Source organism: Camelus ferus, chromosome 1 (genome assembly GCF_009834535.1).
Source record: "Camelus ferus isolate YT-003-E chromosome 1, BCGSAC_Cfer_1.0, whole genome shotgun sequence".
In the NCBI taxonomy this organism is placed as follows: domain Eukaryota; kingdom Metazoa; phylum Chordata; class Mammalia; order Artiodactyla; family Camelidae; genus Camelus; species Camelus ferus.
The window spans coordinates 83,692,581-83,715,180 of NC_045696.1; the positions used below are offsets into that span (position 1 = coordinate 83,692,581).

Here is a 22,600-nt window from a genome sequence, read left to right on the forward strand (position 1 = left end):
AAAGTAAGTGCCATGTGGTCTTCTTAAAAGCAGAGTCATCCTATACATATTTTTGAAAGCTTTTTTTTGTACTTGTGCTTAGTTTTCAACATTTATGCAGCCCTCTCCCCAACTAATAATAATAATAATATAATAATAATAATAATAATAATAAAAAAGGACTGTGAGTAGTGAGATGTTGACAGTCTTTGCTAATAATGCAAATATAGCTTATTTCATACTACTAGGAAGATACAAGCTGGGTGGATGTTTCTGTCAGTGTATATTTGTACAAATATGAAACAGATTCCATTTCTGTTTTAGATATTTTGAATGTTTTGTAGTAAAAAAAAAAATTAACATGAGAGAAAATGATACACAGCTGATTCTTGGTCTTGTTTGCTCTTCCCAGTAAGGGAAGTATTTTTAGCTTACTGAAGCTGTTTAGCCCCAGGCAGTGAAAATATATAAACTGGGGTTGGTTTAAACAGAAAACCGGTTTTTATTCAGTCTTAGGTTAAAAAAATTTTTCTTGAAAACTTGTTGAAGTTTACCCGTGAGTTACTGTTGATACGCGAAGTGTGGATATTTATTTACTTATTTACTTAGAAGCCACTGGCAGCTTCCCTGTGAAGTTCAGTGCAGTTAGACCAAGGGAAAAATTGTCATCTGGTAGTACAATGGCAGGACTGGATTTTCACACATGTGGCTGGAAGGGCGTGTATTGTGGATTATACAAGGTTGGTGCCTTGTTCACTTAGCTTAGGAGACTCATGGGAGCAGGTCCTGTCAAATTCACCAATACATCCCAGCACTGCACAGTGCCTGACACTCATGATGGGATCAATGTATATATTTATTCAATCAACAAAATATAACTGTGTTGAGAAAATGAATCCTAAGCACTTTTGTCTGCTTTCTCAGACTTCACTTCCCTGTCTCTGCTTTTTGAAAAAAACAAAAATAAGGTTGCAACAACAGAATGTTTTACCTAAGCAGCACATTTGCTTCAACTCCGAGCGCTAGAACTGAGGTCCTGATTTCTGGGTCATGGTCTGTATTTGCAATATTCCATTTAGAAAATCAATCTCGGCATCTTCTCCTCTCATGTGCCTTTTGGTGGTAGTAGTGAGGAAGAGGGGTGGTAAGTGGTAATACCAGACTATTAAAATACAAAACATTTGCTTTGCTGCAGGAGATGGAAAAACACTGCGGCTAGTTTCAATGAGTGGCCTTGCAGTCCATTTCTTAATTTACCCTTTTGCCATTTCCTCTTGAATTGTGGTGCTGCAACAATTACAGTATGATTATGCATGAAGAATTATTTCCTGAGCAGGCTACAGTTTCTTCTTTTTCTAATGGATTCACAACTGACTTCTACTCTATAGCATTTACGTTGGATTTCACATCTGCAGGCCATTTAATGAAGGTTTTCTGATGGTATGCAGCTTTTGCTTCCCTTTTCCAATGATAAATGACATTTTGGTTGGCGGCGCTATATACCACTTGCATAGATTTTTTTTTTGGACATTAGACTCTCCCTTCTTAAGACTTGTTTAGTTACTTGAGATCTCTTGACCTGGCTTGGATTAAAATCATTGTTAATTATGAGTAGCTTCTGTAAAAAATAAAAATAAAAAAACCTCTTGAAAAACCTTAAGTCAGTTTGACCCCTGTAATCTGAAGGTATACATTTGTTAAATGAGCATCTTTAGGTCATCTTCTGTTTAAGAAAGGGTTGTATACCAGAGACTATTTTGAAAGTAGGTTACGTCTAACTCCAAGTGCCTTTTGAAATAGAACAGTTCCATAAATATATGGTGGGGGTGACATGGGGAAAGTTCAAGACTAGGCAGCCCTCCTTCCATGAAAAACTAATATCTATGTCTGCCAGCCTATCTATCTATCTTCCTCCCATATTCTGCTTTAATTATACTAAGGAGTGGGGCAGAAGTAGTTACCTCTGGTAACAGAGGCTGGAATAACAACCTTTGATCAGCTCAGTGTTTAACTAACTTAAAATTAAAAAAAAAAAAAACAAACCCACCAAAAAACTCTGCTTTTGGGGCCATGCAGTACTCTATGTCTATAAACAGTGGTTCTAGCTTTGGCTACTCTTTGGGATCACCTGGGCGGCTCCCAGACCAATTAAGTCACAGTCTGTGGGGGCGGAACCCACCTGGCAGTCTCCCCAGGTGATTGCAATGTGCAGCCAAAGTTGAGAACCGCCGCTCTGTGATCTTAAGACTGAGCCAAGTCACACATTTACTTTACTTGCTTGGCTGCAAGGATTTCTGAGGGTTTTTCCTTTTACCCCAAGCATGTAATTCAACTTCGAGCTCTGCAACTTTTTGTGTGATCTTAGGCCTCATTTTTCTTATTTATATAATGGAGATTAGAATGACCTATTTCATAAAATACTGTGAGGATAAAATAATTAACACCAGTAAAGCTCCTAGCATATACCTAGCACATAGTAGGTACCACTCACGCAAGATTAGCTGTTGTTATCATCAGGGTCGCTATCTGAGATAAGATATTTGATCTTTCTCTTCCCAGGTTTGCCATGGGTAAAATTTTGAAATTGGCAGAATTTGTTTTTATAATTAGCTCCTTTATTTTTTTTTATTGTAGCTAAATGAATATCAAAAAAAAAAAAAAATAGGTAGACTGGCATAAATCCAAGCATTATACTCTGGAGAAGGAACCCTCCCTGACAATTTAAATTTAGAATTAAGAGTCTGGTTACTAATTAACTCTCTATACATCATGTCAGGTTAGGAGGGGGTGTGATTGCCAGAGGTAGGCAATGACCTTGTGCAATAAGACCTTGGAGAGGGACGTAACTATTTAATTTGTTTTAAAAGTGGGGCAAACAGTCCCTCATTCCTAAAACATGTGTTACATAATTGCAGTGGCTTGGTCTTCCCTGTGATGACCAGAAATCATCAAGGAAAGGTTCATATAGTATTTTGAATGTGCCTATTCCAGGTAAGTGTATTACAGTTATTAATAAGTAAGTTTGGTGCTTCTAAGGGTGACATTGTTGTTTAAGTTAGTTGTCCTTTGCATCATGTTCCCCTAACAGGTAGGATGACTCATTCCCCTGAACATGAACACATCATATTGTATCTGGTTATTTCTTTGTTTTCAACCTTCTGTGAATCTGCTGTAAAAAATAGTCTCCTGCATCTCAGGACCAGGCTTTTTTTAATTCTTTCATCTCCAGTGACAGGGGCCTGGCATGTCGTAGGTGCTCAATAAACTGTGGGTCTATAGTTATGTGATGTTTTCTTTCTGCCTGTGAATGTGCTTATATATGGTGGGCAGTGAAATGTAGTGGATGTGGGCCGAGGAGCCAGAGCACTTAAATTTGAGGTCTTATCTTTGTTTTACCAGCTGGGTGATCTTGAGTTACTTCACACCTCTGTGACTTGCTTTCATTACATGTAATAATCAGGATCATGGTGCTTATAATAGGTTGTCATGAGGATCAATAGCGTTAGCCAGGTGTACGGCACTTAGAAGGGTGGAGCTTGCATTTTGGGCTATTGAGGACCTCATGTACAACAGAATGGTTCGCAGACCTCAGTAATTTAGCCCCACAAGTATAGGCAATGCACGGTAGGGATACCGGTTTTCAAGTGCAAAGTTAGGACTTATAAACATCAATTAGATATTGTCTATTCAGTGGATATTTTCGCTGATGTACCTACACCTTGCAGTTAATAGGAGAAATTTATCAAGCTGTTTTTATTTAAAGTAAAAACTATTTAAGTTCAGTCAGTTTTATTTGTATGTAAAACCCTGCCTTAAAATTCATTCCCTAAATAAAAGATAAAAGCTTCTAGATACCTTTTGAAAATATGACTCAATTAAGCATTCTGTTAAATATATATGACTTTCAAAACTATGTATAATTCTGCACATTGTGCCTGTCTTAGTCATCCCTGTAAATTGGAGCTCACTGAGATTGGTTGACCATGGAAGAGAATTGCTCACTGTCTGTGAGCCTTTAGGTTAAGTCCCCGGTAGATTGGAAGCCTTACCTTGGCTTTTTAAAGTTCTCTCCTGCCTTACCAAGGGCTGGGGCACAAGACCAGGTTTTAGAGACTAAAGGAATGAGTGAATTGGAGTTGGGGTATGAAGACTGAAGTTGGATTGACCAAAATGCAGAGGATTTGGGAGAAACTAGAAGACAGAAGAGACAAAAAAGGGGACTGATAACAGTTTATAACATTTCAAAGCATTGAGAAAGATTCTTGCATACTTTCATGTCCTGAAAAAAAAAAAAGACACAAGGAATAGTGAAGGGGGAGTGGGTTTGGCATCAGGTACTGTTTGAATGCAACTCTGGTGTTTACCAGTGGTGTAACCTCTCTGAACTTGGATTCTTCATACTTTGCTGGGAATAACAATGTCTATCCTGCACACTTGCATGGACTAGAAACAGTACATTTAATGAGACTGGCACGAATCTCAGAGAGCATCGCTACGACATTTACTAGGTACCCAGAACTGCTACTGCAGGGTTAGTGTTGGGCTGCTTTTTGTTTTCCTCACTGCTTATTACATCTAGCAGGTAATAGAGTTATTAGTTGTGGCCTAAATGTGGCTCATTTCAGAGGCATGTGCCCAACTTGGCTGAAACTTTTGTTTGATTTGAGACACTCTTACTCGGTCTTTTCTGCCGTATTGACCCTTTTTTGGTAAGGAAGGACCTGAGAACACTGTGCATGGTAGCAGCTAAGAGTTGCTGTTTTTCATTTTGACAACTAAGTATTCTTATTTTATCACTGAGGACAAAATATTTTTGCTGCTCTTACCAGTCAGTGGTTTGTGGGTTTGTAGCTTTGTTTGGAAGCTACATGTATAACTTTATGTATAACTTTACTATAAAAGAAAAATAGTCAACTGTATTTTTTCTTTCAAACCACTGTTATTTGAAGCGAATTCATTTTGATAAAATTTTGAAAATGTCCTTGAAGAAATTAAATTATTTTAGAAACGTACCATTTATTAAATGTCTACCACATTTAGGCGCTGTGCTGAGCACGTTACGTGCATTTTCTCACTTAACAATGACACAAGCTCTTTATTGTGAAGGAGCAATCTGAGGCTGAGAGAGGTTAATTAACCTTCCAGTGTCAAGGTCAAATCTAATGAAGCTGAACTTGGAACACTAATGTGACTTTCTAGCCTGCGTTCTTCCACAGTACTCCATTGCCCTCAAAATTATTTTAGTGTCTCTCATGACAATATTAACGGTTTTGAGAAGGTGGGTTAGGCGGGCTGTATGAGGATTCAAGATAAAATTTAGAATCAGAAGTAATAGGTGTGATTGTATGATGCAGCATATCCAGAGTGTAGGACATTTGGTTGTTATGAAAGGTGATTTTAGTGGATACTGGGGGTAATTTTAGGTGGTATGCAGATGCATAAAATAACATCGATCGCATAGGAAACTTATGCCCTTTTGAATTCTCTTTCGAGTGTTTTCTTGACAAGTCAAGGAGAAACTCTCAGTTTGATACTAGAACCTCTTCCTAGATATGGTTGCTCATTTGTTTTTCTCAAAGAGAGCAGAGCTCAGGCAGCCAACAGCCTGATAGCTGGAATTTAATAATTGTTTTGTTGTTTTATGGCGTTTAAATTTTACAGTTACCACCCATTAATGCCACATAAGTCAGGTTTTTCATTTACAAAGTGGTAGTGTAAAGTTTCCTTTTTAGAAGTTTATTTTAGGGGAAACAGTGAACATTTGGCAACCCGCAGTACCTGTATAGGGTTTGCGAGCATAAAGTAAGAACTCACGTTAGGAGTGCCTGCATGTCTGAGGTTTAGAAACACGTTACGTGATCAAGTCACTTAATGATCCAGACTCTGAATTTTACAGTTAAGAAAACAGTCCTGAAGTGGATGAATCACTTAGCATGTGTCTCGAGCTAAGCAGGAGCCCACGTATCCTGACTTGCAGGACAACATCGCATTCCTCACCCCGCTCTGCCTCTGCAGACCAGCAGCACCCTCTTCTCAGTTCCAGCAGAAATGGGTGTTGCTATTTTTAAACAATGCTGTGTATTTCTGAATGGCCCACTTGTGTTCTTTGTTTTTATTGGCCTGTGGGTGCTTTTCCAGAGGACATGCCAGCCATCGCCCTGCACTAACAAGCCTCACTAAATAGGCCCACAGCCTGGAGGAACATGGGCATGAAATAAACTGCTTGTTACAATAGTATGACATTAAAAAAATATTACTTTAACTATTTTTCATACATAAAATGTCACAATATGATAGGTAGTGAATAGAAAAGTAAAAGATGTGCTGTCACTCTGAAGGATGAGGCATTCAGAACATTTGAATGACACCTTTTCTTTCCTTGGAGAGTAAGTGAGTTTAAGAACAATATATAATCATTTTAGGAGAGTCAAACATTCCATTTCTCATTTCACATCTCATTGAAACCCCTTCTTTAAGTGGAATTTTTGTTTAAAAAAAACAACAAAGAAATCTACAAATCAAGATATTTAAGAGAGCTTTGATATTGCTTGTATGTTCTCGACAACAGCAATGATACTATAAAATAAATATTCTAAACAGATTAAAATTGAGCAGCTGATAAATTGCTTGATTAGTTTGGTGAGTGTAGACTAGTTTATCAAGTTTTACATTAGTGAGATTTATTATTAAAAATCTATTCTTCCTGTTGCATCAATCTTTCAACCTATTAACAAACAAAATTTAGGGGGAATTTTTAAAAGGACTTCATAACCTTTTAAAGGTTTGATGCTGTAAAACATGTTATATGGTACTGATGTGAAACATCACTTTTATTAGAGGATGAAAAATAAATCCTCTTTACCGCGTAGGTATCAGCTCAAAGTCCAGAAGTTGTCTCAGTTTGCTCCGGGCATGAGGGAGCCTCCGTGGCTGCAGTTCCTAAGGCACAGCTTCTCAAGAGCAGCCAGCCCCTCTTCATTCATAGATCTGTGAAACTAGAGAGTCCAGATATCAGACCTCAGCACAACCACCCTATGGCGATGCGCCAGGCCTAAGATACCTACATACTTGTGTTCAAAAACGTGGAAAATACGAGGTGTGTAGGAGTCACCGGTCCATGGAAATTCTGAAATCCAGTTAGACAGAAGTTTCTCAGCAAGGCCCAACCCTGGGAATAATTCTCCATGGTTCTTGATTTCGCCCTTTGGACTACTAGTTCTACTGCCTGAGTCATCCTTCCTTTTTCATGCGAGACGGCACGTGTGTGCAGGTGAGCTTTCTCAGCCTGCCTCCTGCCAGTGGAATGTTGGGGATCTATGGATGTTTTTCACTTGGGACCATCTCAGTCCCTTTTAGTCCAAACTGGAATGTTTCTGCATATAAAATCCTCTCATAACTTTTGTGTTTCTCCTCTGAAACTTGTCGAGGTCTACTTTATTAGACAAAAAACACACCCACGTGTTTCTTAGAGATAATTCCTTCTCCACTTTGGGCTCCTGAGGAGACAATGCCCTTTAATTTACCAGCAGCCTGTTGGGAGGATCTGTGAGTCACACCCTTAAACTTGTAGGAGAGTCTGTGGTCTGACTGAATAATATTTGAGATGTCACATTTCCCAGGGCTTACCAAAAGGATTTCAGAAGCTATACCCTTGGTCTCATCTTAAGACCGTGTGTTTTCAAACAGTTCCCTGGAAATGATCTTTGCTTGGAAACTGCTTCTTAATTTTAGCATTGGTTGCCATCTGGAGAGGCTGACAATTTTCAAAACCTTTAAGTCCTGCCTCCTTTTTATTTAGTAGTCCCTCCCTCAATTTATCTTCTCTCAGTTTGCTATAAACAGCAAGGAGAAACCAGGTGCTTCAGTACTTTGCTGGGAAATCTTTAGCTGAATCACCCAGTTCATCGAGCACTTTTTTTTTTCCGACTTCTCATACAACTGCAAGGGACTGCAGGTCAGGTAACTACACAGAGATGGGTATTATGAAACCTTCTGCCACTCCATAATTTCTGGTTTCCAGTATAATTTTCCTCACTTTGATTCATGCCCTTATTAAAAATCTCTTCAAAGTCCAAAATTCTGAACAGGGTGTTCAAGGCACTCTACCCTTTCACTCCCACTCTTGGTAGGCCCACTACATGGTTCCAAAGCCACTGCCACCTTTTAGCTTTTCACAATGGCAGTACCCCAGTTCCAAAATCTGGGTTAGTCATCCAGTTGCATAGCAAATATCCCCAAGGTAAACTGGCTTAGTTAGTGAAACACCACATCACGGTTTCTGCAGGAAGCGAATCTGGGCTTAGCTGGGTGATTCTCTCAATGATGTTGCGGCCAAGCTGCTGACCAGGGTCACCGTCATCTCAAAATTCGGCTGGGACTGAAGGATCTTCTACAGAATTCACTAATGTGGTTGTTGGCAGGCCTCAGAAGATCCGCTTCCAATCTCACTCATCTGGGCCTTCCCACAGGAATTTCCACAGTTCCCACCTGCAGCTTAGCACATGCTAACTGGCCTGCCTCAGGGCAGGAGAGCCCCGAGAGACATAGAGTGGGAAAACCCAAGATGAAAGGCAAAGTATTTTGATAACTGAATCTTGAAGGTGATAACTCATCACTTCCGCCATGTTCTGCTCATTAGAATCGAATCATTAAGGTCAGCGCCTGCCCAAGGGAAGGGGTTTGTGAGGGCGTGAATAATAGAGAGTGGAGCTCATCGGGGGCCATCGTAGCAGCTGCCTGCCACAGGTGAGAGGGTCATTGTCATTGCTGGCAGTATCATTACCAAAGTCATCATAAACTAACATTCTTTGAGTACTTGCTAAGTACCAGGTCCTGTTCTAAATGATATTCTTGGAAAATCCAACATAAGGCTTCCATAAAAATGTTTCACTACATATTAAAATGTGACTTAGCTTTTAATTTGACGTATTAGCAAGAAGTGGCATTTGCAACCATGGCACTTCAGAGGGAGATTATCTGGTGTTTAAACCATCTGACCTGAAAGAATTAAAATTAACAGAGATTTTCAGGTAACTCTCTGAAGTACAAACCTAACTGTTAGGGGAAGTCCCAAAGTGGAAGCCATCCTGTCCTTGGGGAGTTTCAAAATCCATTGACAATATGTGAAAATTTCCCATTTCTACACTGACTGTATTTCTTTGGCAAGCAGACAGGAACGCAGCGCAGTGCGTGTCTATGCAGTATTTTCATTTGCTTCTGAATGTGCCTTCTTACTGTATGTAGACTGCAGTCCTTGGTGAAGACCTCATTATTTGATAGTCAGGAGATTTATTTTTTAACGGAGTTTAACTGGTCTTGGAAAGATAAATATCTTTGATTTAAAGAAAGAGCATTATTTGCATGACTGGTAATTTCAACTTACTCATTCATCCCTCTTTTGAGGGTCAAGTTTTACATACTGCAACATGTGAGGTATTCTTTTGTAATACTGATAAAAAAGAGCATAAGAGCATGTTATGAAAAAGTCATCAATGTTTTCTGAACAGTTGTGATTTTAGATTCATAGTAATGGCCTCTCTCTTCTAAACAGACTTCTAAATGTGAGATCAGTATTTCTATTTTCCATTTGACTTCCATTGTACTGTCCTAGACATCTTTCTATAAGAGATCAGATCAGGAGGTGACAGAGAATATTTTGTCAAAATGTTTGAGGCCCTGTTCCATTCAGAAATCAAGGAGAGTTCTGTTCTTGTCAGTGCAGAGTTGCTGTTGAATTTCTAGGGACTCAGTGGCCCCCTTCCTGGCCCCTGCTGTCTGTGTGGCCCCAGCTTACAGCCATGATCCTCCCGGTTAGGCTCGGTTGCTGTGGACTTCCTCTCTTGGTGATACATGGATTGTAAGCACCTTGTGACATGTGGTCTCTGTTCTCCGTTCCAACCACCAAAATGGGAGAATTCTCTGCATGTTCCACAGCGTGGTGCTAACCTGTGCAGTGCGGTTCTTAGGGAGACTTACAGGCTGCACGTTTTTCTCTCAGTTATTCTTTGCTCCCTGGGTTGGTTAGGGGCCAGGTGGGTTAAGCTTGAAGATGCTCTCTCATGTTCACACTGTCTACGGAGGCAGAAGCTGCTACCCCAGTTGGCTAGAATGATGGTTTCTGTGAGTGCTTGCAAGTTGCCTTATTTAGCCCCCAAGAAGTCTTCATCTGGGAGTCCCATGGTAGTAGTACTTTGAGCAGAGCCTAAGCCTTTAAAGAAAGCCTGCTTTGTTTTTATTGTAGGCCTCCAGCTGTTCTCAAAACTGCCTCCTGCCCAGTGACCACTCAGTCCTCAGACCACATTGTGTTGTGTCTGTGACCCTCTCTTCCTTAAGGGTGGTATTTTCAATTTGTAATCTGTGGGGATCTATGAACTTTCTGATGTATGTATGTCAGTTTTGTGTGTCTTTTTCCAAGACAGAAGCCATAGCCTTTATCAGATCCTTAAAGCATCAGTGACCTGAAAAAAGGTTAAGAACCACTGCTTTAGGGCAAATTCCTCCTTCTGAGGTTTTTTTCCAAGACCATCTTGGAATTTGACCTCCCCTCGTTTCACCCCATGAGCCCTCCAGAAGGTGGCCAAGTTTGTAATGAGGTGGTCAGTGCTCACTGCTATTCATCTAAAGCCCTAAGCCACTCCATCCCTCTCCAATGTAAGAATCTTGATTAGAAACTTAAGTGACATTTAATAAATTGCTTTGCAACAATCCATTAGTAATTGCCTAGTAAATAATAAAAAAAAAATCGTCTTCGTATCACGTGAGAAATTTCTACTTTTCAAATTGCTTTATATTCATGGTATCATTTGGTCCTGAAGACCCTATGATGTTGAGTAAAGCCATATACTATATTATCATTTTTAAATTGGGGAAACAGAAGTTACAAAGCAAGACAGTGACACACTTGGGATTAATACTCTAATTGCTTGAATCCTAACTCAGGACTCTTACTAATCAGTCAGTTTCCAAGGCTCCTTCACCCTGGAACTAAAATGAAGTTTTGACAGTATGTATTCACAAAACAGAGTTTCTGACTTTGCCTCCTTGGAGTGGAGAATATTCCCAGAGAGACTCACCTGGACTTGAGAACTGGTCTCCTTGGAGTCCTCTTGCCACCCCGTGCCTCCTCCCATCTCTGTGTCCATGGAAGGTGCCGATGGCTGCTCATGCTGCCACTTCCTGCTTCACCTCTGTAGCTTTCCACTGTCAGCCTCCTGTTTACCTTGTTCCTTTCTTGGTCTCACGTGCCCTGGAGGGTGGAGGCAGCTCCATGGGATTGAGCCCCAGGCTACTGAGAGCGATGATCACTGTGGGGAACTTGGCTTCACCACCCTTTCCATCTCTCCCTGGCACATTGTCCTTGGTCCAAAATTAGGGGCATGGGCTCTGTCCTTTACCTTAGGGTAATTTTTTCTTCAGACCCCTCTGCCTCCCAAGGTGTAGACAGAGCTTAAGCACACACTGGGGTCCTGCTAACTTTCACCACAGGCTCTGTAACTTCACCTTGACTTCACAGGGGGGCTTTGAAGCTCACCTCTCAACTGATTTTCCAGCTGTGTTTTTTAGCTTCCAGATGTAGCAGCCAAATCACTCCTAAATAAATCACAGATTGGTAAACCAGGAAGGAATGTTTGTAGAACCCAGGTTGCAAAGAGCAGCATATGGATATGTTTTGGTTTGGCCCACACAGTGCTTGGAAAAATTTCACGGTAGTTGTCTTCATGGAAAAAGAAAGACATTTTATGTAAACATCCGGATTTCTGACTTTGAAAAGTCGTAGGATCCCTCGACACAGGGCTGCATTCCTGTGTGCTGAATGGCTTGTGTTTTGAATGGAGCTTTTAAGGCTTCAGTTAGCAAAAATTTCCACTAGGAATTCTTCCTCTCCAAGAACTTCTTCATTTATCAGTGAAGAAAGTGAGCCTCAGGGAGACAGACTGACTTGACAGCTATGCTTCCCAATGTGGTGGCTACTGGTCCTGTGAGGCAGAAGCACTTAAAGTGCAGTGAGTGTGTGACTAGGAACAGAATTTCAAATTTTAGCTAATTTAAATTTAAAATTGTGAAATATTTTTCTGTTAAACACAACTTTACTGTTTTGGTGGAACTACATTTTGATTAACTCTTGGGTGGCGTTAGATATCAGTGTATTGCAATGCACATATGCTTTCTACTTTTTTTGATGCAGCTGCTAGAAATTTTAAAACTACAAATGTGATTCATGGTGTACTTCTACTGAACAGGGCTGACCAGACAGTGTGACGAACAGAGCTCACACAGTTTGGTGGTGTGAAGTCTGAAATTTGTCAGCCAGTATCCACAGTTCTAACAGTATTTTTTCTCCATTACTAACGTGTTGCCCAACTTTACTGTTAATTCTCAGAACCTTTTCTTTGTAACATATAATCTCACAAACTCCTGTAGGAACTTATTTTTCCTCATTTTTTGCTTGGCACATGATACAGAAGTGATAGTAGGTAAATGGAAATTTAGTTCTGTGTATTGTCAGTGATTATATAATTTTAAAGGTAATTTTTCAGATAATATTAATATTCATGATATATAAAGACTAAAATTATTTTTCTCATTTTGACACTGACCATTTAATTGTCTCTGAATTATTTGTGTAAGAAGACAATTTTTAACACATTCAAATTAATACTGTATTTGATTTCAACACAGATGTAATTAAAATGTAGTCCAAAATTAGTTACATATTGTAGCTCTAAAACTAGACAAAATTACTTTTAGACTTAATATATTGAGTTCCTTTATTTGACTCAGTAAGAAGGAAATCAAACACTTCACAAATAGAACATTGGGTGTGTGAATAGCCCAGTCAGGTCTAATGTTTTACCCTTTTGGGGGACATTTTAGTTATTGAATTATGAATTGTAACACACACACATTAAAGTGTACAAATTGTAAGCAAGACAGTGTGATGAATTTTCTCAAACATATTTGTATAACCAGCAGCCCGATCAAAGCACATAACAATGTCTGCACCCCAGGAGTTTCCTTTTAGTCACTCCTTTTAGTCATTAACTGTCCCCCACCCACTAAGGATAATTGCCATCGGTTGATTTTGTCTGGTTTTGTGCTTTACATAAGCGAGATCAAACAACATAGACTTTTGTTTCTGACTACTTTTGCTTAGCATCGCTTGTGAGATTCCTCCAAGCTGTTACATGCAGTTATAGATTGTTTGTTTCTTTTAGTGTGCCGTCCTGTCAGTCTATCACAATTTATCCATTCTACTTTTGATGGACGTTTGGGTAATAGGTCCTGATGCTATGAGCACTCTAGTTCTTCTGACTTTTTTTTTTTCAGAGGGTTGGCTGCTTCTTGATGTGCTTGATGACTATTTTGAGTAAGACAGTGCTACTTACGGACTATTCTGAGTGCATTTGCAAAATCATTATCTCATTATTTCTCCTCTACTAGTGCTAATTTGTATCCTCATGCATCCTGTCTGTATGCACCGGACCATCATCAGTCCATATTTTGTAATATGACCAAAAATAAAAACAACTAAAACTTAACGTTCAAAATGCAAGTATTGATGTCATTCAGCAGAGGATAAGCTGCCCAAGGATCTGCCCAGATGTGAACTGGCTTATCTGTTCTCTGTTCACCATCATTCCCGCTCCTTTGATACATTCTTTTTCCATCTGTATTGTGTAAAAGGGTCATTTTTAAAGTAATCAATTAATTTATTTTAAAAATGGAAATTACAACAGGCCAGATTACTGCCTTTTGCTGAGTTAATTTCCTGAAACATGTTCACAATCCCCCTGATTTGGGAACACTGCCCCTCACCAGAGGAGTCCAGAGGATGACTAAGCATTTGGGAGCAATGTTGTGGAGTTCACTCAGATGTCTGGTAGGTGGTTGAACTAGCCTTAAGATTCTTTCTGAGCTAAAATTTTGTCATTTTAAAATTCTGAGATGCTAGCTTACAGTGAACAATAATGAAAATAAGAATTACAGGTAGTGACTCATTCTCAGCAATTTATTAATAGACAGTTTTCACCGTATAGTTTTGCTTTATTATATACAAATGGCTAAAGAGGCAGTGATTTTCCTGGAACTGATTCATGAACTTCTCAATTAAGATTACATGTATAACTTGATAATTGAACTTGTATAAGACTACAGTTTGTCTTCATACAAATTATGATAGAAAAATTAATAATACATTTGAGTAAACAAAAGCCTACCCTACTTTTTAAAAGAACAGATTTCTAAATCACTTAGGAGCATTAAAAGGAAAGATACCATCCTAGACAAAAAATTAACAGATGATTCCTACTGTGTGATTTAGGCCAGCACTGAAAGTACTGATACTCAAAAGTAATAAAGTTGTACTTACTGAACTCTTCTTTACTTCAAGATTTTTACTAATTTATCCAGGCTCCCCATCCCAACACTGCTTAGTTTACACCTGTGAGTTTTTGAAGGGAAGCTATTCAGGAACTGCTCAAAAAACCAAATAAGTGGTTCTGGAGTACATCAGACAGCTGGGGACATGTCTTACTTTCAGTTCACTTAGACAACTGCTTGGTAAATTGTAGAAACATCTAAGGTTACAAAATTATAACTTGGATTTCTTCAAATATATTTTATTGAATATAATATAGTTTATTTCTAAAAATTGGACTTCATAGAATGAATGTCTTTCTGTGACAGTTTTTTCTTTAAATATTCCTTTATTGGAAGGATTTCTTACTCTGTTTTCTGAAATAGAAGATAGCCAAAGAAAATCACTAGTATTGATTTAGGATAGGTTAATCAGAGAAGCATGGTTTGATGCAGCTAATGTTACATGAGTAGCCATATAAAGATGCTGAGCATCAGCACAGTAGTTTTTGTTTTGTATGAATTTCAGAATCTCAGCAACTTATAAGAACAAGCATATTCATGGTCATGGGTCTGTAATTTGCCTGTGGTTTGACCATTGTGTACTGGGCTTGGCCGGGCCTGACCTGCCGGGACCTAGGTGCAGACAAGCTTGGAGCTGGCTTATTGCCATTTTTGTCGTCCTGTTGGACAAGCAAGACACATGGTCCCAGCATTGATGGGTTGGGGCATGGAATAATACTCTTCCCACAGTGGTAGGCACTACTGTGTGGATGGCAGGGTGTGGATGTATAATTACAGTAGTGAGGGGTGAAGAATTCAGAACGATGATCCCATCTACCATAGTCAGTTTCAAAACTGGTAGAGTGGGAGATAAGAAAGCTTTCATTCGCAGAATCATTTTACAGTGATGTGACATAGACTTTTTAAAAAGAATAACATTAAATAATGTAATTTTAGTCATATTTGGGTTTTCTCTAGGAAAGAATGAGTTCATAATGGAAAGGCACATAGCATAAATTATAAACAAAAGATAATAGGTAAATATGTTCTTTTATTCAACAAATTTTTTCTGAAGCACCTGCTGTCCACAGGCTTTCTTGTGGGATATAATAATTTTACAGGTGTTGGCATTGAAAGATAGAATGTAAATGAAGTATCCTTTAAAGCTAAAGGGTTTTCTATTGGATTTTATGACCACTCTTTCAGTGACATAGAATGAGTGAAATTTCTTTACCAGAGTACTTCAACATTTAATATTCTGCTTTTAGCAGCAAAAGCTGATGCGATAAAATATAGGATTTAATATTATACACTAATTTATGTGGGTTAAAAAAACTAGAACAACTTAGAACATGGATCCGTGGATAGGCTTTTATATTTAAAATTTTTTGTAGACTTCTCATGGATATATGTAATGCTTGGCTTTTTAAAAAAACATTATATATTCACTGGGATTCTTTTCTTTAAAAAATTAAATGAAAAAATTATGCCATTAGTAATTACTTGAAGGTTCTTTGGCAGCTATATATTTTTATACACAAGGCCTTAGGAAAAAATTAAGGAAAATTTATGGAGACAGATGCCCTGTCTATCTGTTTGTCGGTCTTTCTGTCTTTTTAAGGACTTGTGTAATTCTAAGCATTTCTTTAAAACACTTTTATTTTTTAAGTTGCATATTTATTAATTCCTTTCATATAATATGAGATTGTATGTGTATGATTGTATATATGTGTGTGTGTGTGTGACTGGTCAGTTAATAATTGTGCTGGTCGTCTTTAGAGGGTAATCCTGATAGCAGTTTCTACTTTTCAAAGCTTGATTCTTCATGTCTCAGCTTGAGAATATCAGGATTTTTTACTGAAAAAGGGAAGCTGAAGGCTGTTTCCTAGATACACAAATATGACCTTGATTTGGAAATGGGTTTTTCCTGTGAGTTGTCCTGCCATGCTTTTTGTGCATACAATAGGAAGAAGCAGTAAGAAGACACAGGTTTTTTCAACAAGTTCATTTCTGTGCTATTTGAGAACAATGTCTGCTCAGAAAAATTTCAGAGTAGGAACATGTAGATTCTTGTTAAGCCCTGTAAGTGAAACTCTGACACTCTGTGAAACCAGTGAATAATTGGCCAGTTACCATGTATTTGTTCTTTAACTTAAAGAAATACTCCTTGTCATTAACTTTGCTCCTTTGGAAATATGTTGATGTGGAAAGAAAATCTGGCGGTATTTTTGATTTTCTTCATCTCTGTTTTATTACTTAACTGTTTTTTTTTTCACTTCACTAGTTGATTGCTTAAATACTTTTTTTTTTTTCAATCAGTCTGTTTGGCACCAATCAGAACAGACACCAAAAAGAACATTTCTACTGACTGCTTAATTATCTTGTAAAGGGAAGAGTCATTGAATCATATCTCATTTCTCCTCTTTGTAGGTCTGTTCTGGTGTTATCACAGTCACTCAAAAACCTACTGGCATGGTGTAGACTAAAGGATGCTTTTCATGTAGTTGTGCTGACTCTACTTTCAAAATACATATCCTGAATCTTACCAATCTGTGATATTTCTATTTCTAACATCCTTGTCTGACTCACTGTCATCTCTTGACTGGGCTGATTTGCAGCAGGCTTCTACCTGGTTTCCTGCTTCCACCCTTACCTCCCACATAGTAGCTCAGTAGTTCATAAAGATTATTCTTTGTAAAATATAAGTTAGGTGATGCTATTTCCCATCTCTCTTTAGAGGAAAATTTCACTTTTTCTTACCACTTGGTTGTGCTTTACCAACAGGATTCCAACCACGTGGGCCTTTTAGCTGTTGCAGTGACACCCCAAGACCCTTCTCAGAGTCTTTGTACTTGATATCCTCTCTGCCTGGAACCTTCTTCCCTGAGGTCTCTTCATCATTGACAGACTCTTTTTTTATTCTAGCCTCAGCTCAGATGTCAACTGCAAAGGCAGCTGTACTAGCTAACTATTGCTTCATAACAAATTACCCCCCAACTTAGCACCTTTAAGCAACAGACATATGCAAACATTAACTATTTCACGCAGTTTCCAAAGGGTCAGGAATCCAGGAGCAGCTTAGCTGAATAGAGCTGGCGCAGGGTCTCTCCTGAGGCTGTACCCACGCCGTTGACTGGGCTGCAGTCATCCCAGGATGCGCTGGGGGAGGATCCACTTCCCAGCTCGTTCACGTGGTTGCTGGCAGGCGTCAGTTCTCACTGTTGGTCAGATACCTCCGTTTTTCACTGTGGAATGCCCCTCCATAGGCTGCCTGAGTGTCTCATGACATGGCAGCTGGCTTCCCACGGAGTGACGACCTGAGAGGAAGAGCCCAACACAGAAACCGGTCTTTGGGATGTTGAATGTGAGGAAGTGAGATAACAGCACTTGTGCTGGGTGCTGTCCGTCACAGAGACCAACGCTGGTCCAATGTAGAAGAGCAGGACACAGCGTATGAGTACCGGGAGGTGTGGGGATCACAGGGAACCATCTGGAAGGCTGGCTCCTACAGCAGGTGGACGGCTGCTTTTGAGAAGCCTGCATCTTTCATGTTTTTTAGCCTCTGAGCAATCTTTAGAAGTGATAGCTACATCTCTTCCTTTATAGAAGGAAATAAGCTGAAAATGATGATAGCCCAAGTACCCTCTCTCCCATTATCCTAAATTATTACCTTATTTGCACTGATGACTCTCTGCAATCTCATATTGTATCTCCTTGTTCATTATATCTTGTTTGTCTTCCTCTGTGAGATTATAAGAACTTAAATTCAGAAAACTGGTGTTTCATGTCCACCATTTTAATCCTTAGGCCTACAACAATGCCTGAAATATAGGAGATAGTTATTTGACAAATGAATACATAGGTTTGCCTTTTCAAAAAGCCCTAGAATTTTATTTTAACGATGTCATATGGAAGCTGTTTCTACGTGCATCCCTGTATTCTAAAATTGAGTATACTGAACATAAATTTCATTAGTTTAAGTAATGAAGTAGTTTACCTTATGTAGAAGGCACTGTGCTAGATACTCTGAAGTTACAGATGTAAGTAAGACATAGTCCTCACCCCCGAGGAGTTCTTTTAGCAAGGATGGGCAGACTATGGTGCGAGCCATATGAAAGCAAGTAAAACAAAGAAGAGGGGAAAATTACAGGGCGAGAGGCAGGGTGAAGGCCTTCTGATACCTTAGGGTCAGTGCAGTTATTTTATGCTGTAATACTGTGTTTCTTTTAGCATGCTCAGAATGTAAGAAGGAAAGAAACCATATTTTCAAAACAACAAAAAGTCAGGAAGCCTGGTTTACAGAAGTAGAGATGGTAAATTATTTAGTTACATATTTTTAAAGATCACCTTGCTGAAATGACTAAAAATATAGGGAATTGTGTTTCATTTATTTGGTTGTCATCATGTATAGAGCAGTTGCCTGTCCTTTAAATAGTCTTCAATCTGTATCTATGGACTTAGTGCCCTGAGTAACGATTATCTCCATAATACTGGCTGTTATCTGCTTCTTGGTGTAGTCATTCTGTCTCCCTCGCCTTAAAGCTGCTTCATCTAATTTTGCTGTGGACTTGAAAGCCCAGTAAGCAAACTTGATAAGAGTTATTTATAATAAGAATAAGTGAGACTCTGAAAAAACTTTTCAAATAATCAAGTTTTGGAGGCGGTTTTATTTTCAGTTTAGCTCTTCCTGGTTCACTTTTTTGTCTTTCTGGCACTCACCTGTACTTTAACCACTTGTCTTCATGGGGAAGATGTTATTTTACTTAGGTTTTCTACTGAACTTTTTGTCCCTGTTCCATATATCATACGTAGTTGGCTCTGAAGTCCAGCTGACTCATAGGTTTGCCCAATTTTAGTTTTACGTCCTCAAACAAGGTTTTGAATCTTTCTGAGCCCAATTTAAAAAAAATAAAATCGTCTCTTGCCGTGTTGGTGTAAAGAGTAAATACATTGAAGGCCTCGAATGTTACCTGGCATCAGTTTCCTCCCGTCCCATCCTCCTTCCCCAGTCATCCCCCGGGTTGGACGGGCTTCACACTCTGCCACTTGGTGACAGACGCCTTGGGAAGCAGCACCCACAGCGCATGCCATGTTGACACGATGTCCAGGCTTATCCTAAGCAGTGTCAGGCTGGACTGGAAAGACCCGTCCTGCAGACACCTATCTTTCCTGAGACACTCAGCACAACTCAGAAACAGTCCAGGGCTGAGTTACCCTGCATATCGGTACAGTAACTTGGCCCTGGGGAAAACCCAGAGTCCCAGACTGGTCATAAAATGAAACTCACTCTCTAAGTATCCTTTAGAGTTGTGATCCCCTAAAGCATGTTTGACTGCTACGTGGTGTTTCACTCCCTGCCTGGGGTTTACAACAGTGGAACTCAGTCAGTGGCATCTCAGCCCTCGAGAAGAATAAGGCCGTGGGGGCTTGTTTCCTGGGGCGGGGGGACATATCAGTCCCTGTGCATACTCAAAGTTAGCAAAACACTCAGAGCAAGGAATTTTTTAACTTAAAGTAAGTTCTACAACATCTGTGTAATTACTTACATTTTTCCACTCCCTCACATATTTTCTCAGTCTGACCACCCGTGTGACTCATTCAATAGCAAACTGAGTGAAATCAGCATTCTCTTGTAGTCATCAAGGAAAATGGGCCATCTCCCTGGCCTGCTGGATTGTCTGGTGTGCCCCAGAGAATCTCACAGTTGGGGCCTCTTCCTGCTGCTGCGTTTCCTTGTTTTCCTCTTGGGCTGGTTTCCACCCACCGTCGGGGGGACCGTCTCACCGTGGCCAGTGACGGTCGTCACTCCAGGTGGCTCTCTCCTGAATGTGGCATTTCTTGTATTTATTCATTGTTCATGCCTTGAGAGTCCTGAACAAGATCCTGCCTTTTTCTTGTTTTAAATTCAGCTGAAATTCATTGAGTACCTATTTTGTGCCGTACAGGGGAATTTTAGGCCCTAGTATTTACATTATGGATTAGAAGAAGGAGGTTCAGAAAGGTCGTATGTTCAGAATGACAGAAGTAGTAAATGAGAGAAGGAACTGGAATGAAAATCTGCCGACCCTCAATTCAGTTTTCTTTCCAATTTAGCATCCCTTCCCTTTCCTTTGGGTGTGCCAGGACATTCAGAAACTCTGACGATGTAAGCTGGAAGGCTTCATTAGGCCATGCTTGTCTGTGCCACTGGCCATCATCCCTACCCTGGCACTGGAGACTGCTGTAAGCAGTGTGCGGCAGGTGTGCGCCAGGTACCACTCTCTGAGTACCACTCTTTGAGTCTGTAGTGCCAGCTCCTGGCCTGTAGGATGGAAAGAAAGCTGCTGTTTTCACTATCAATTTTTTTTTTAAGGACTGGTCATAAAAGTAGATTTAACAATTTAATGTAGAAAACCTCCACTCACAAAGAAGAGTGAACTTATTAAATGTAAAGAAGTTGGGGGGGAACTCCCTGACTTCAGTTTTTTTCAGACTATGGATTTAACCTTTAATCAGAAAGGTGTTACCTTGAATGAATAAGCTTTCCCTTTCAAGTTACAAATCCATATGCCTCTGTTTAGGCAGGCCTCAGAAATTGGTTTTTCTTTTTTTCATTACTTCTGTAATAACCCTAATAAAAACAAAGGTGGTTTCCATGAGTTGAAAAGCAGGCAATTATTGATCAATTATATCATTGGAAGAGAACATTAAAAATAATTCATTTGGGATTTTATAACCTGTTTGAATCTGTATTTGATGAAGTAGATTACATTAGAGACTTTAATGACGCCACAGTGTGAACACCCAACTCAGGAAGATAAACTATGCACTTTCCCAAAATTTGGATTGAATGTAGACCTGAGTTCAAATGTGGACTCCATAATTAAATACGTGGATGATGTTTGACAGGTTACCTAGCCACTGCGCCTGTTTCATTGCGTATTCAAATAAGGGTTATGCTTGCTTTCTGCAGTTACGACTCTGGTGAAAACATCTATTCTGTGCCTGGTGCATGATAGACATTTTGAAAAAGGCAGCCAACCTCACCCATATTTTAATTAGTTGATAAAGTACAACTTCCAGAAAAGCAAATTACTTGTCTTACTACTTGTGAGTTAGTAACTTCACCTTTCTATACGAAGGCTTCATAGTTGAAAACAAGGTACATTACATCAGCGTTTGTATATAACACTAACTTAGAAAATACAAATAGGACATAAAGCTCTAATGACATCCTTTTAAGATCTCCATTGGGGAAAGTAATTTTAACATATTAAAAGACTTGATGTTTTTAACGGGCATTTTTATTTATCTCGTGAATTGTATTTTGGAATGATCTTTGAAAGGCTGCTGTTTCAATTCTTAATTCATTTTACTCGGAGACTATGAATATCAAAGTAGTAAAATTCGATTAAGTGGAATACAGGAAATGGAATATTCTGCTGAATTTAGTTGTCAGTGTTAAATAGAAAACTTATTTCCTTCTCCACCCATGTGGTTTCTGGTCTCTGTATTTAAATCATTCTGTTGAATCTGAAGTTGTATTGAAAGCTCTGTGCCGAGTTGGTTGTTGTTGGTTCTGTTTTTCTGGTAAAAGGAAGAGAAATCATTAAAGAAAAATAACTTTTTGCTTTGAGTTATTTTATTGAAAAGCATTCCAAACTGTATTAATTGCTTTACTTCACTGTTAGAATAGTCATCGGTGGAAACAACAATTTTCTTCTAGTACTGGAAACATACATCAGTTATGAAGACAGTTCAACTAAATGTATGCTGTCCCTTGGACATGACAATGAGCTCATCAATAGATTTTGATCTTTCCCTTTCTTTTAGAGCATATGTACAATAAAAAAAAAGTTCCCCTCAGTTAAGTTATGGTAAAATGAGCATCAGCATAATTAATTACTATGACAAATTTGAGTAGGTTATTTTTGTGTAGAAATTTGAAAAGTGCAGAAAAATTTTGTAACAAAAGAAGAAAAGGCATTCATAATTCTCAACAACCACAGCAATCCCTGTAATATTTTAGTGTTTATTTACAGAATCAAAGCCAAGTGGATGTGCAGTTCTTCAGTTTAACCTGGTTAAGTTTTTTTAAACTTAAGTTGATGTTTTGCTTCATGTATACGTGTTTCCATTTTAAGTTTTAGAGAAATCATAAGAAAAAATGGATGAAAGAAAAGAAATGAAGCTTCCCTTTATGACTTAAAAAATATCTGTCCTTTATTTGATCAACATTGCAGTATCTTATTGGGGAAACAGAAAAAAGTAACAGATTTTTTTT

General features: G+C 39.0%; 1 protein-coding gene and 1 long non-coding RNA gene across 3 annotated transcripts in view; both read left to right on the forward strand.

Annotated features, from left to right (window-relative positions):
- GOLIM4 (golgi integral membrane protein 4) overlaps window positions 1–22,600 on the forward strand; it is a 70,832-nt gene that overhangs the window by 1,078 nt on the left and 47,154 nt on the right. The window lies entirely within an intron of this gene.
- Window positions 380–21,655, forward strand: LOC116665379. The gene is made up of 3 exons (XR_004321975.1): window positions 380–390; window positions 2,720–2,723; window positions 17,269–21,655. It is a non-coding gene; the product is annotated as an uncharacterized LOC116665379 (long non-coding RNA).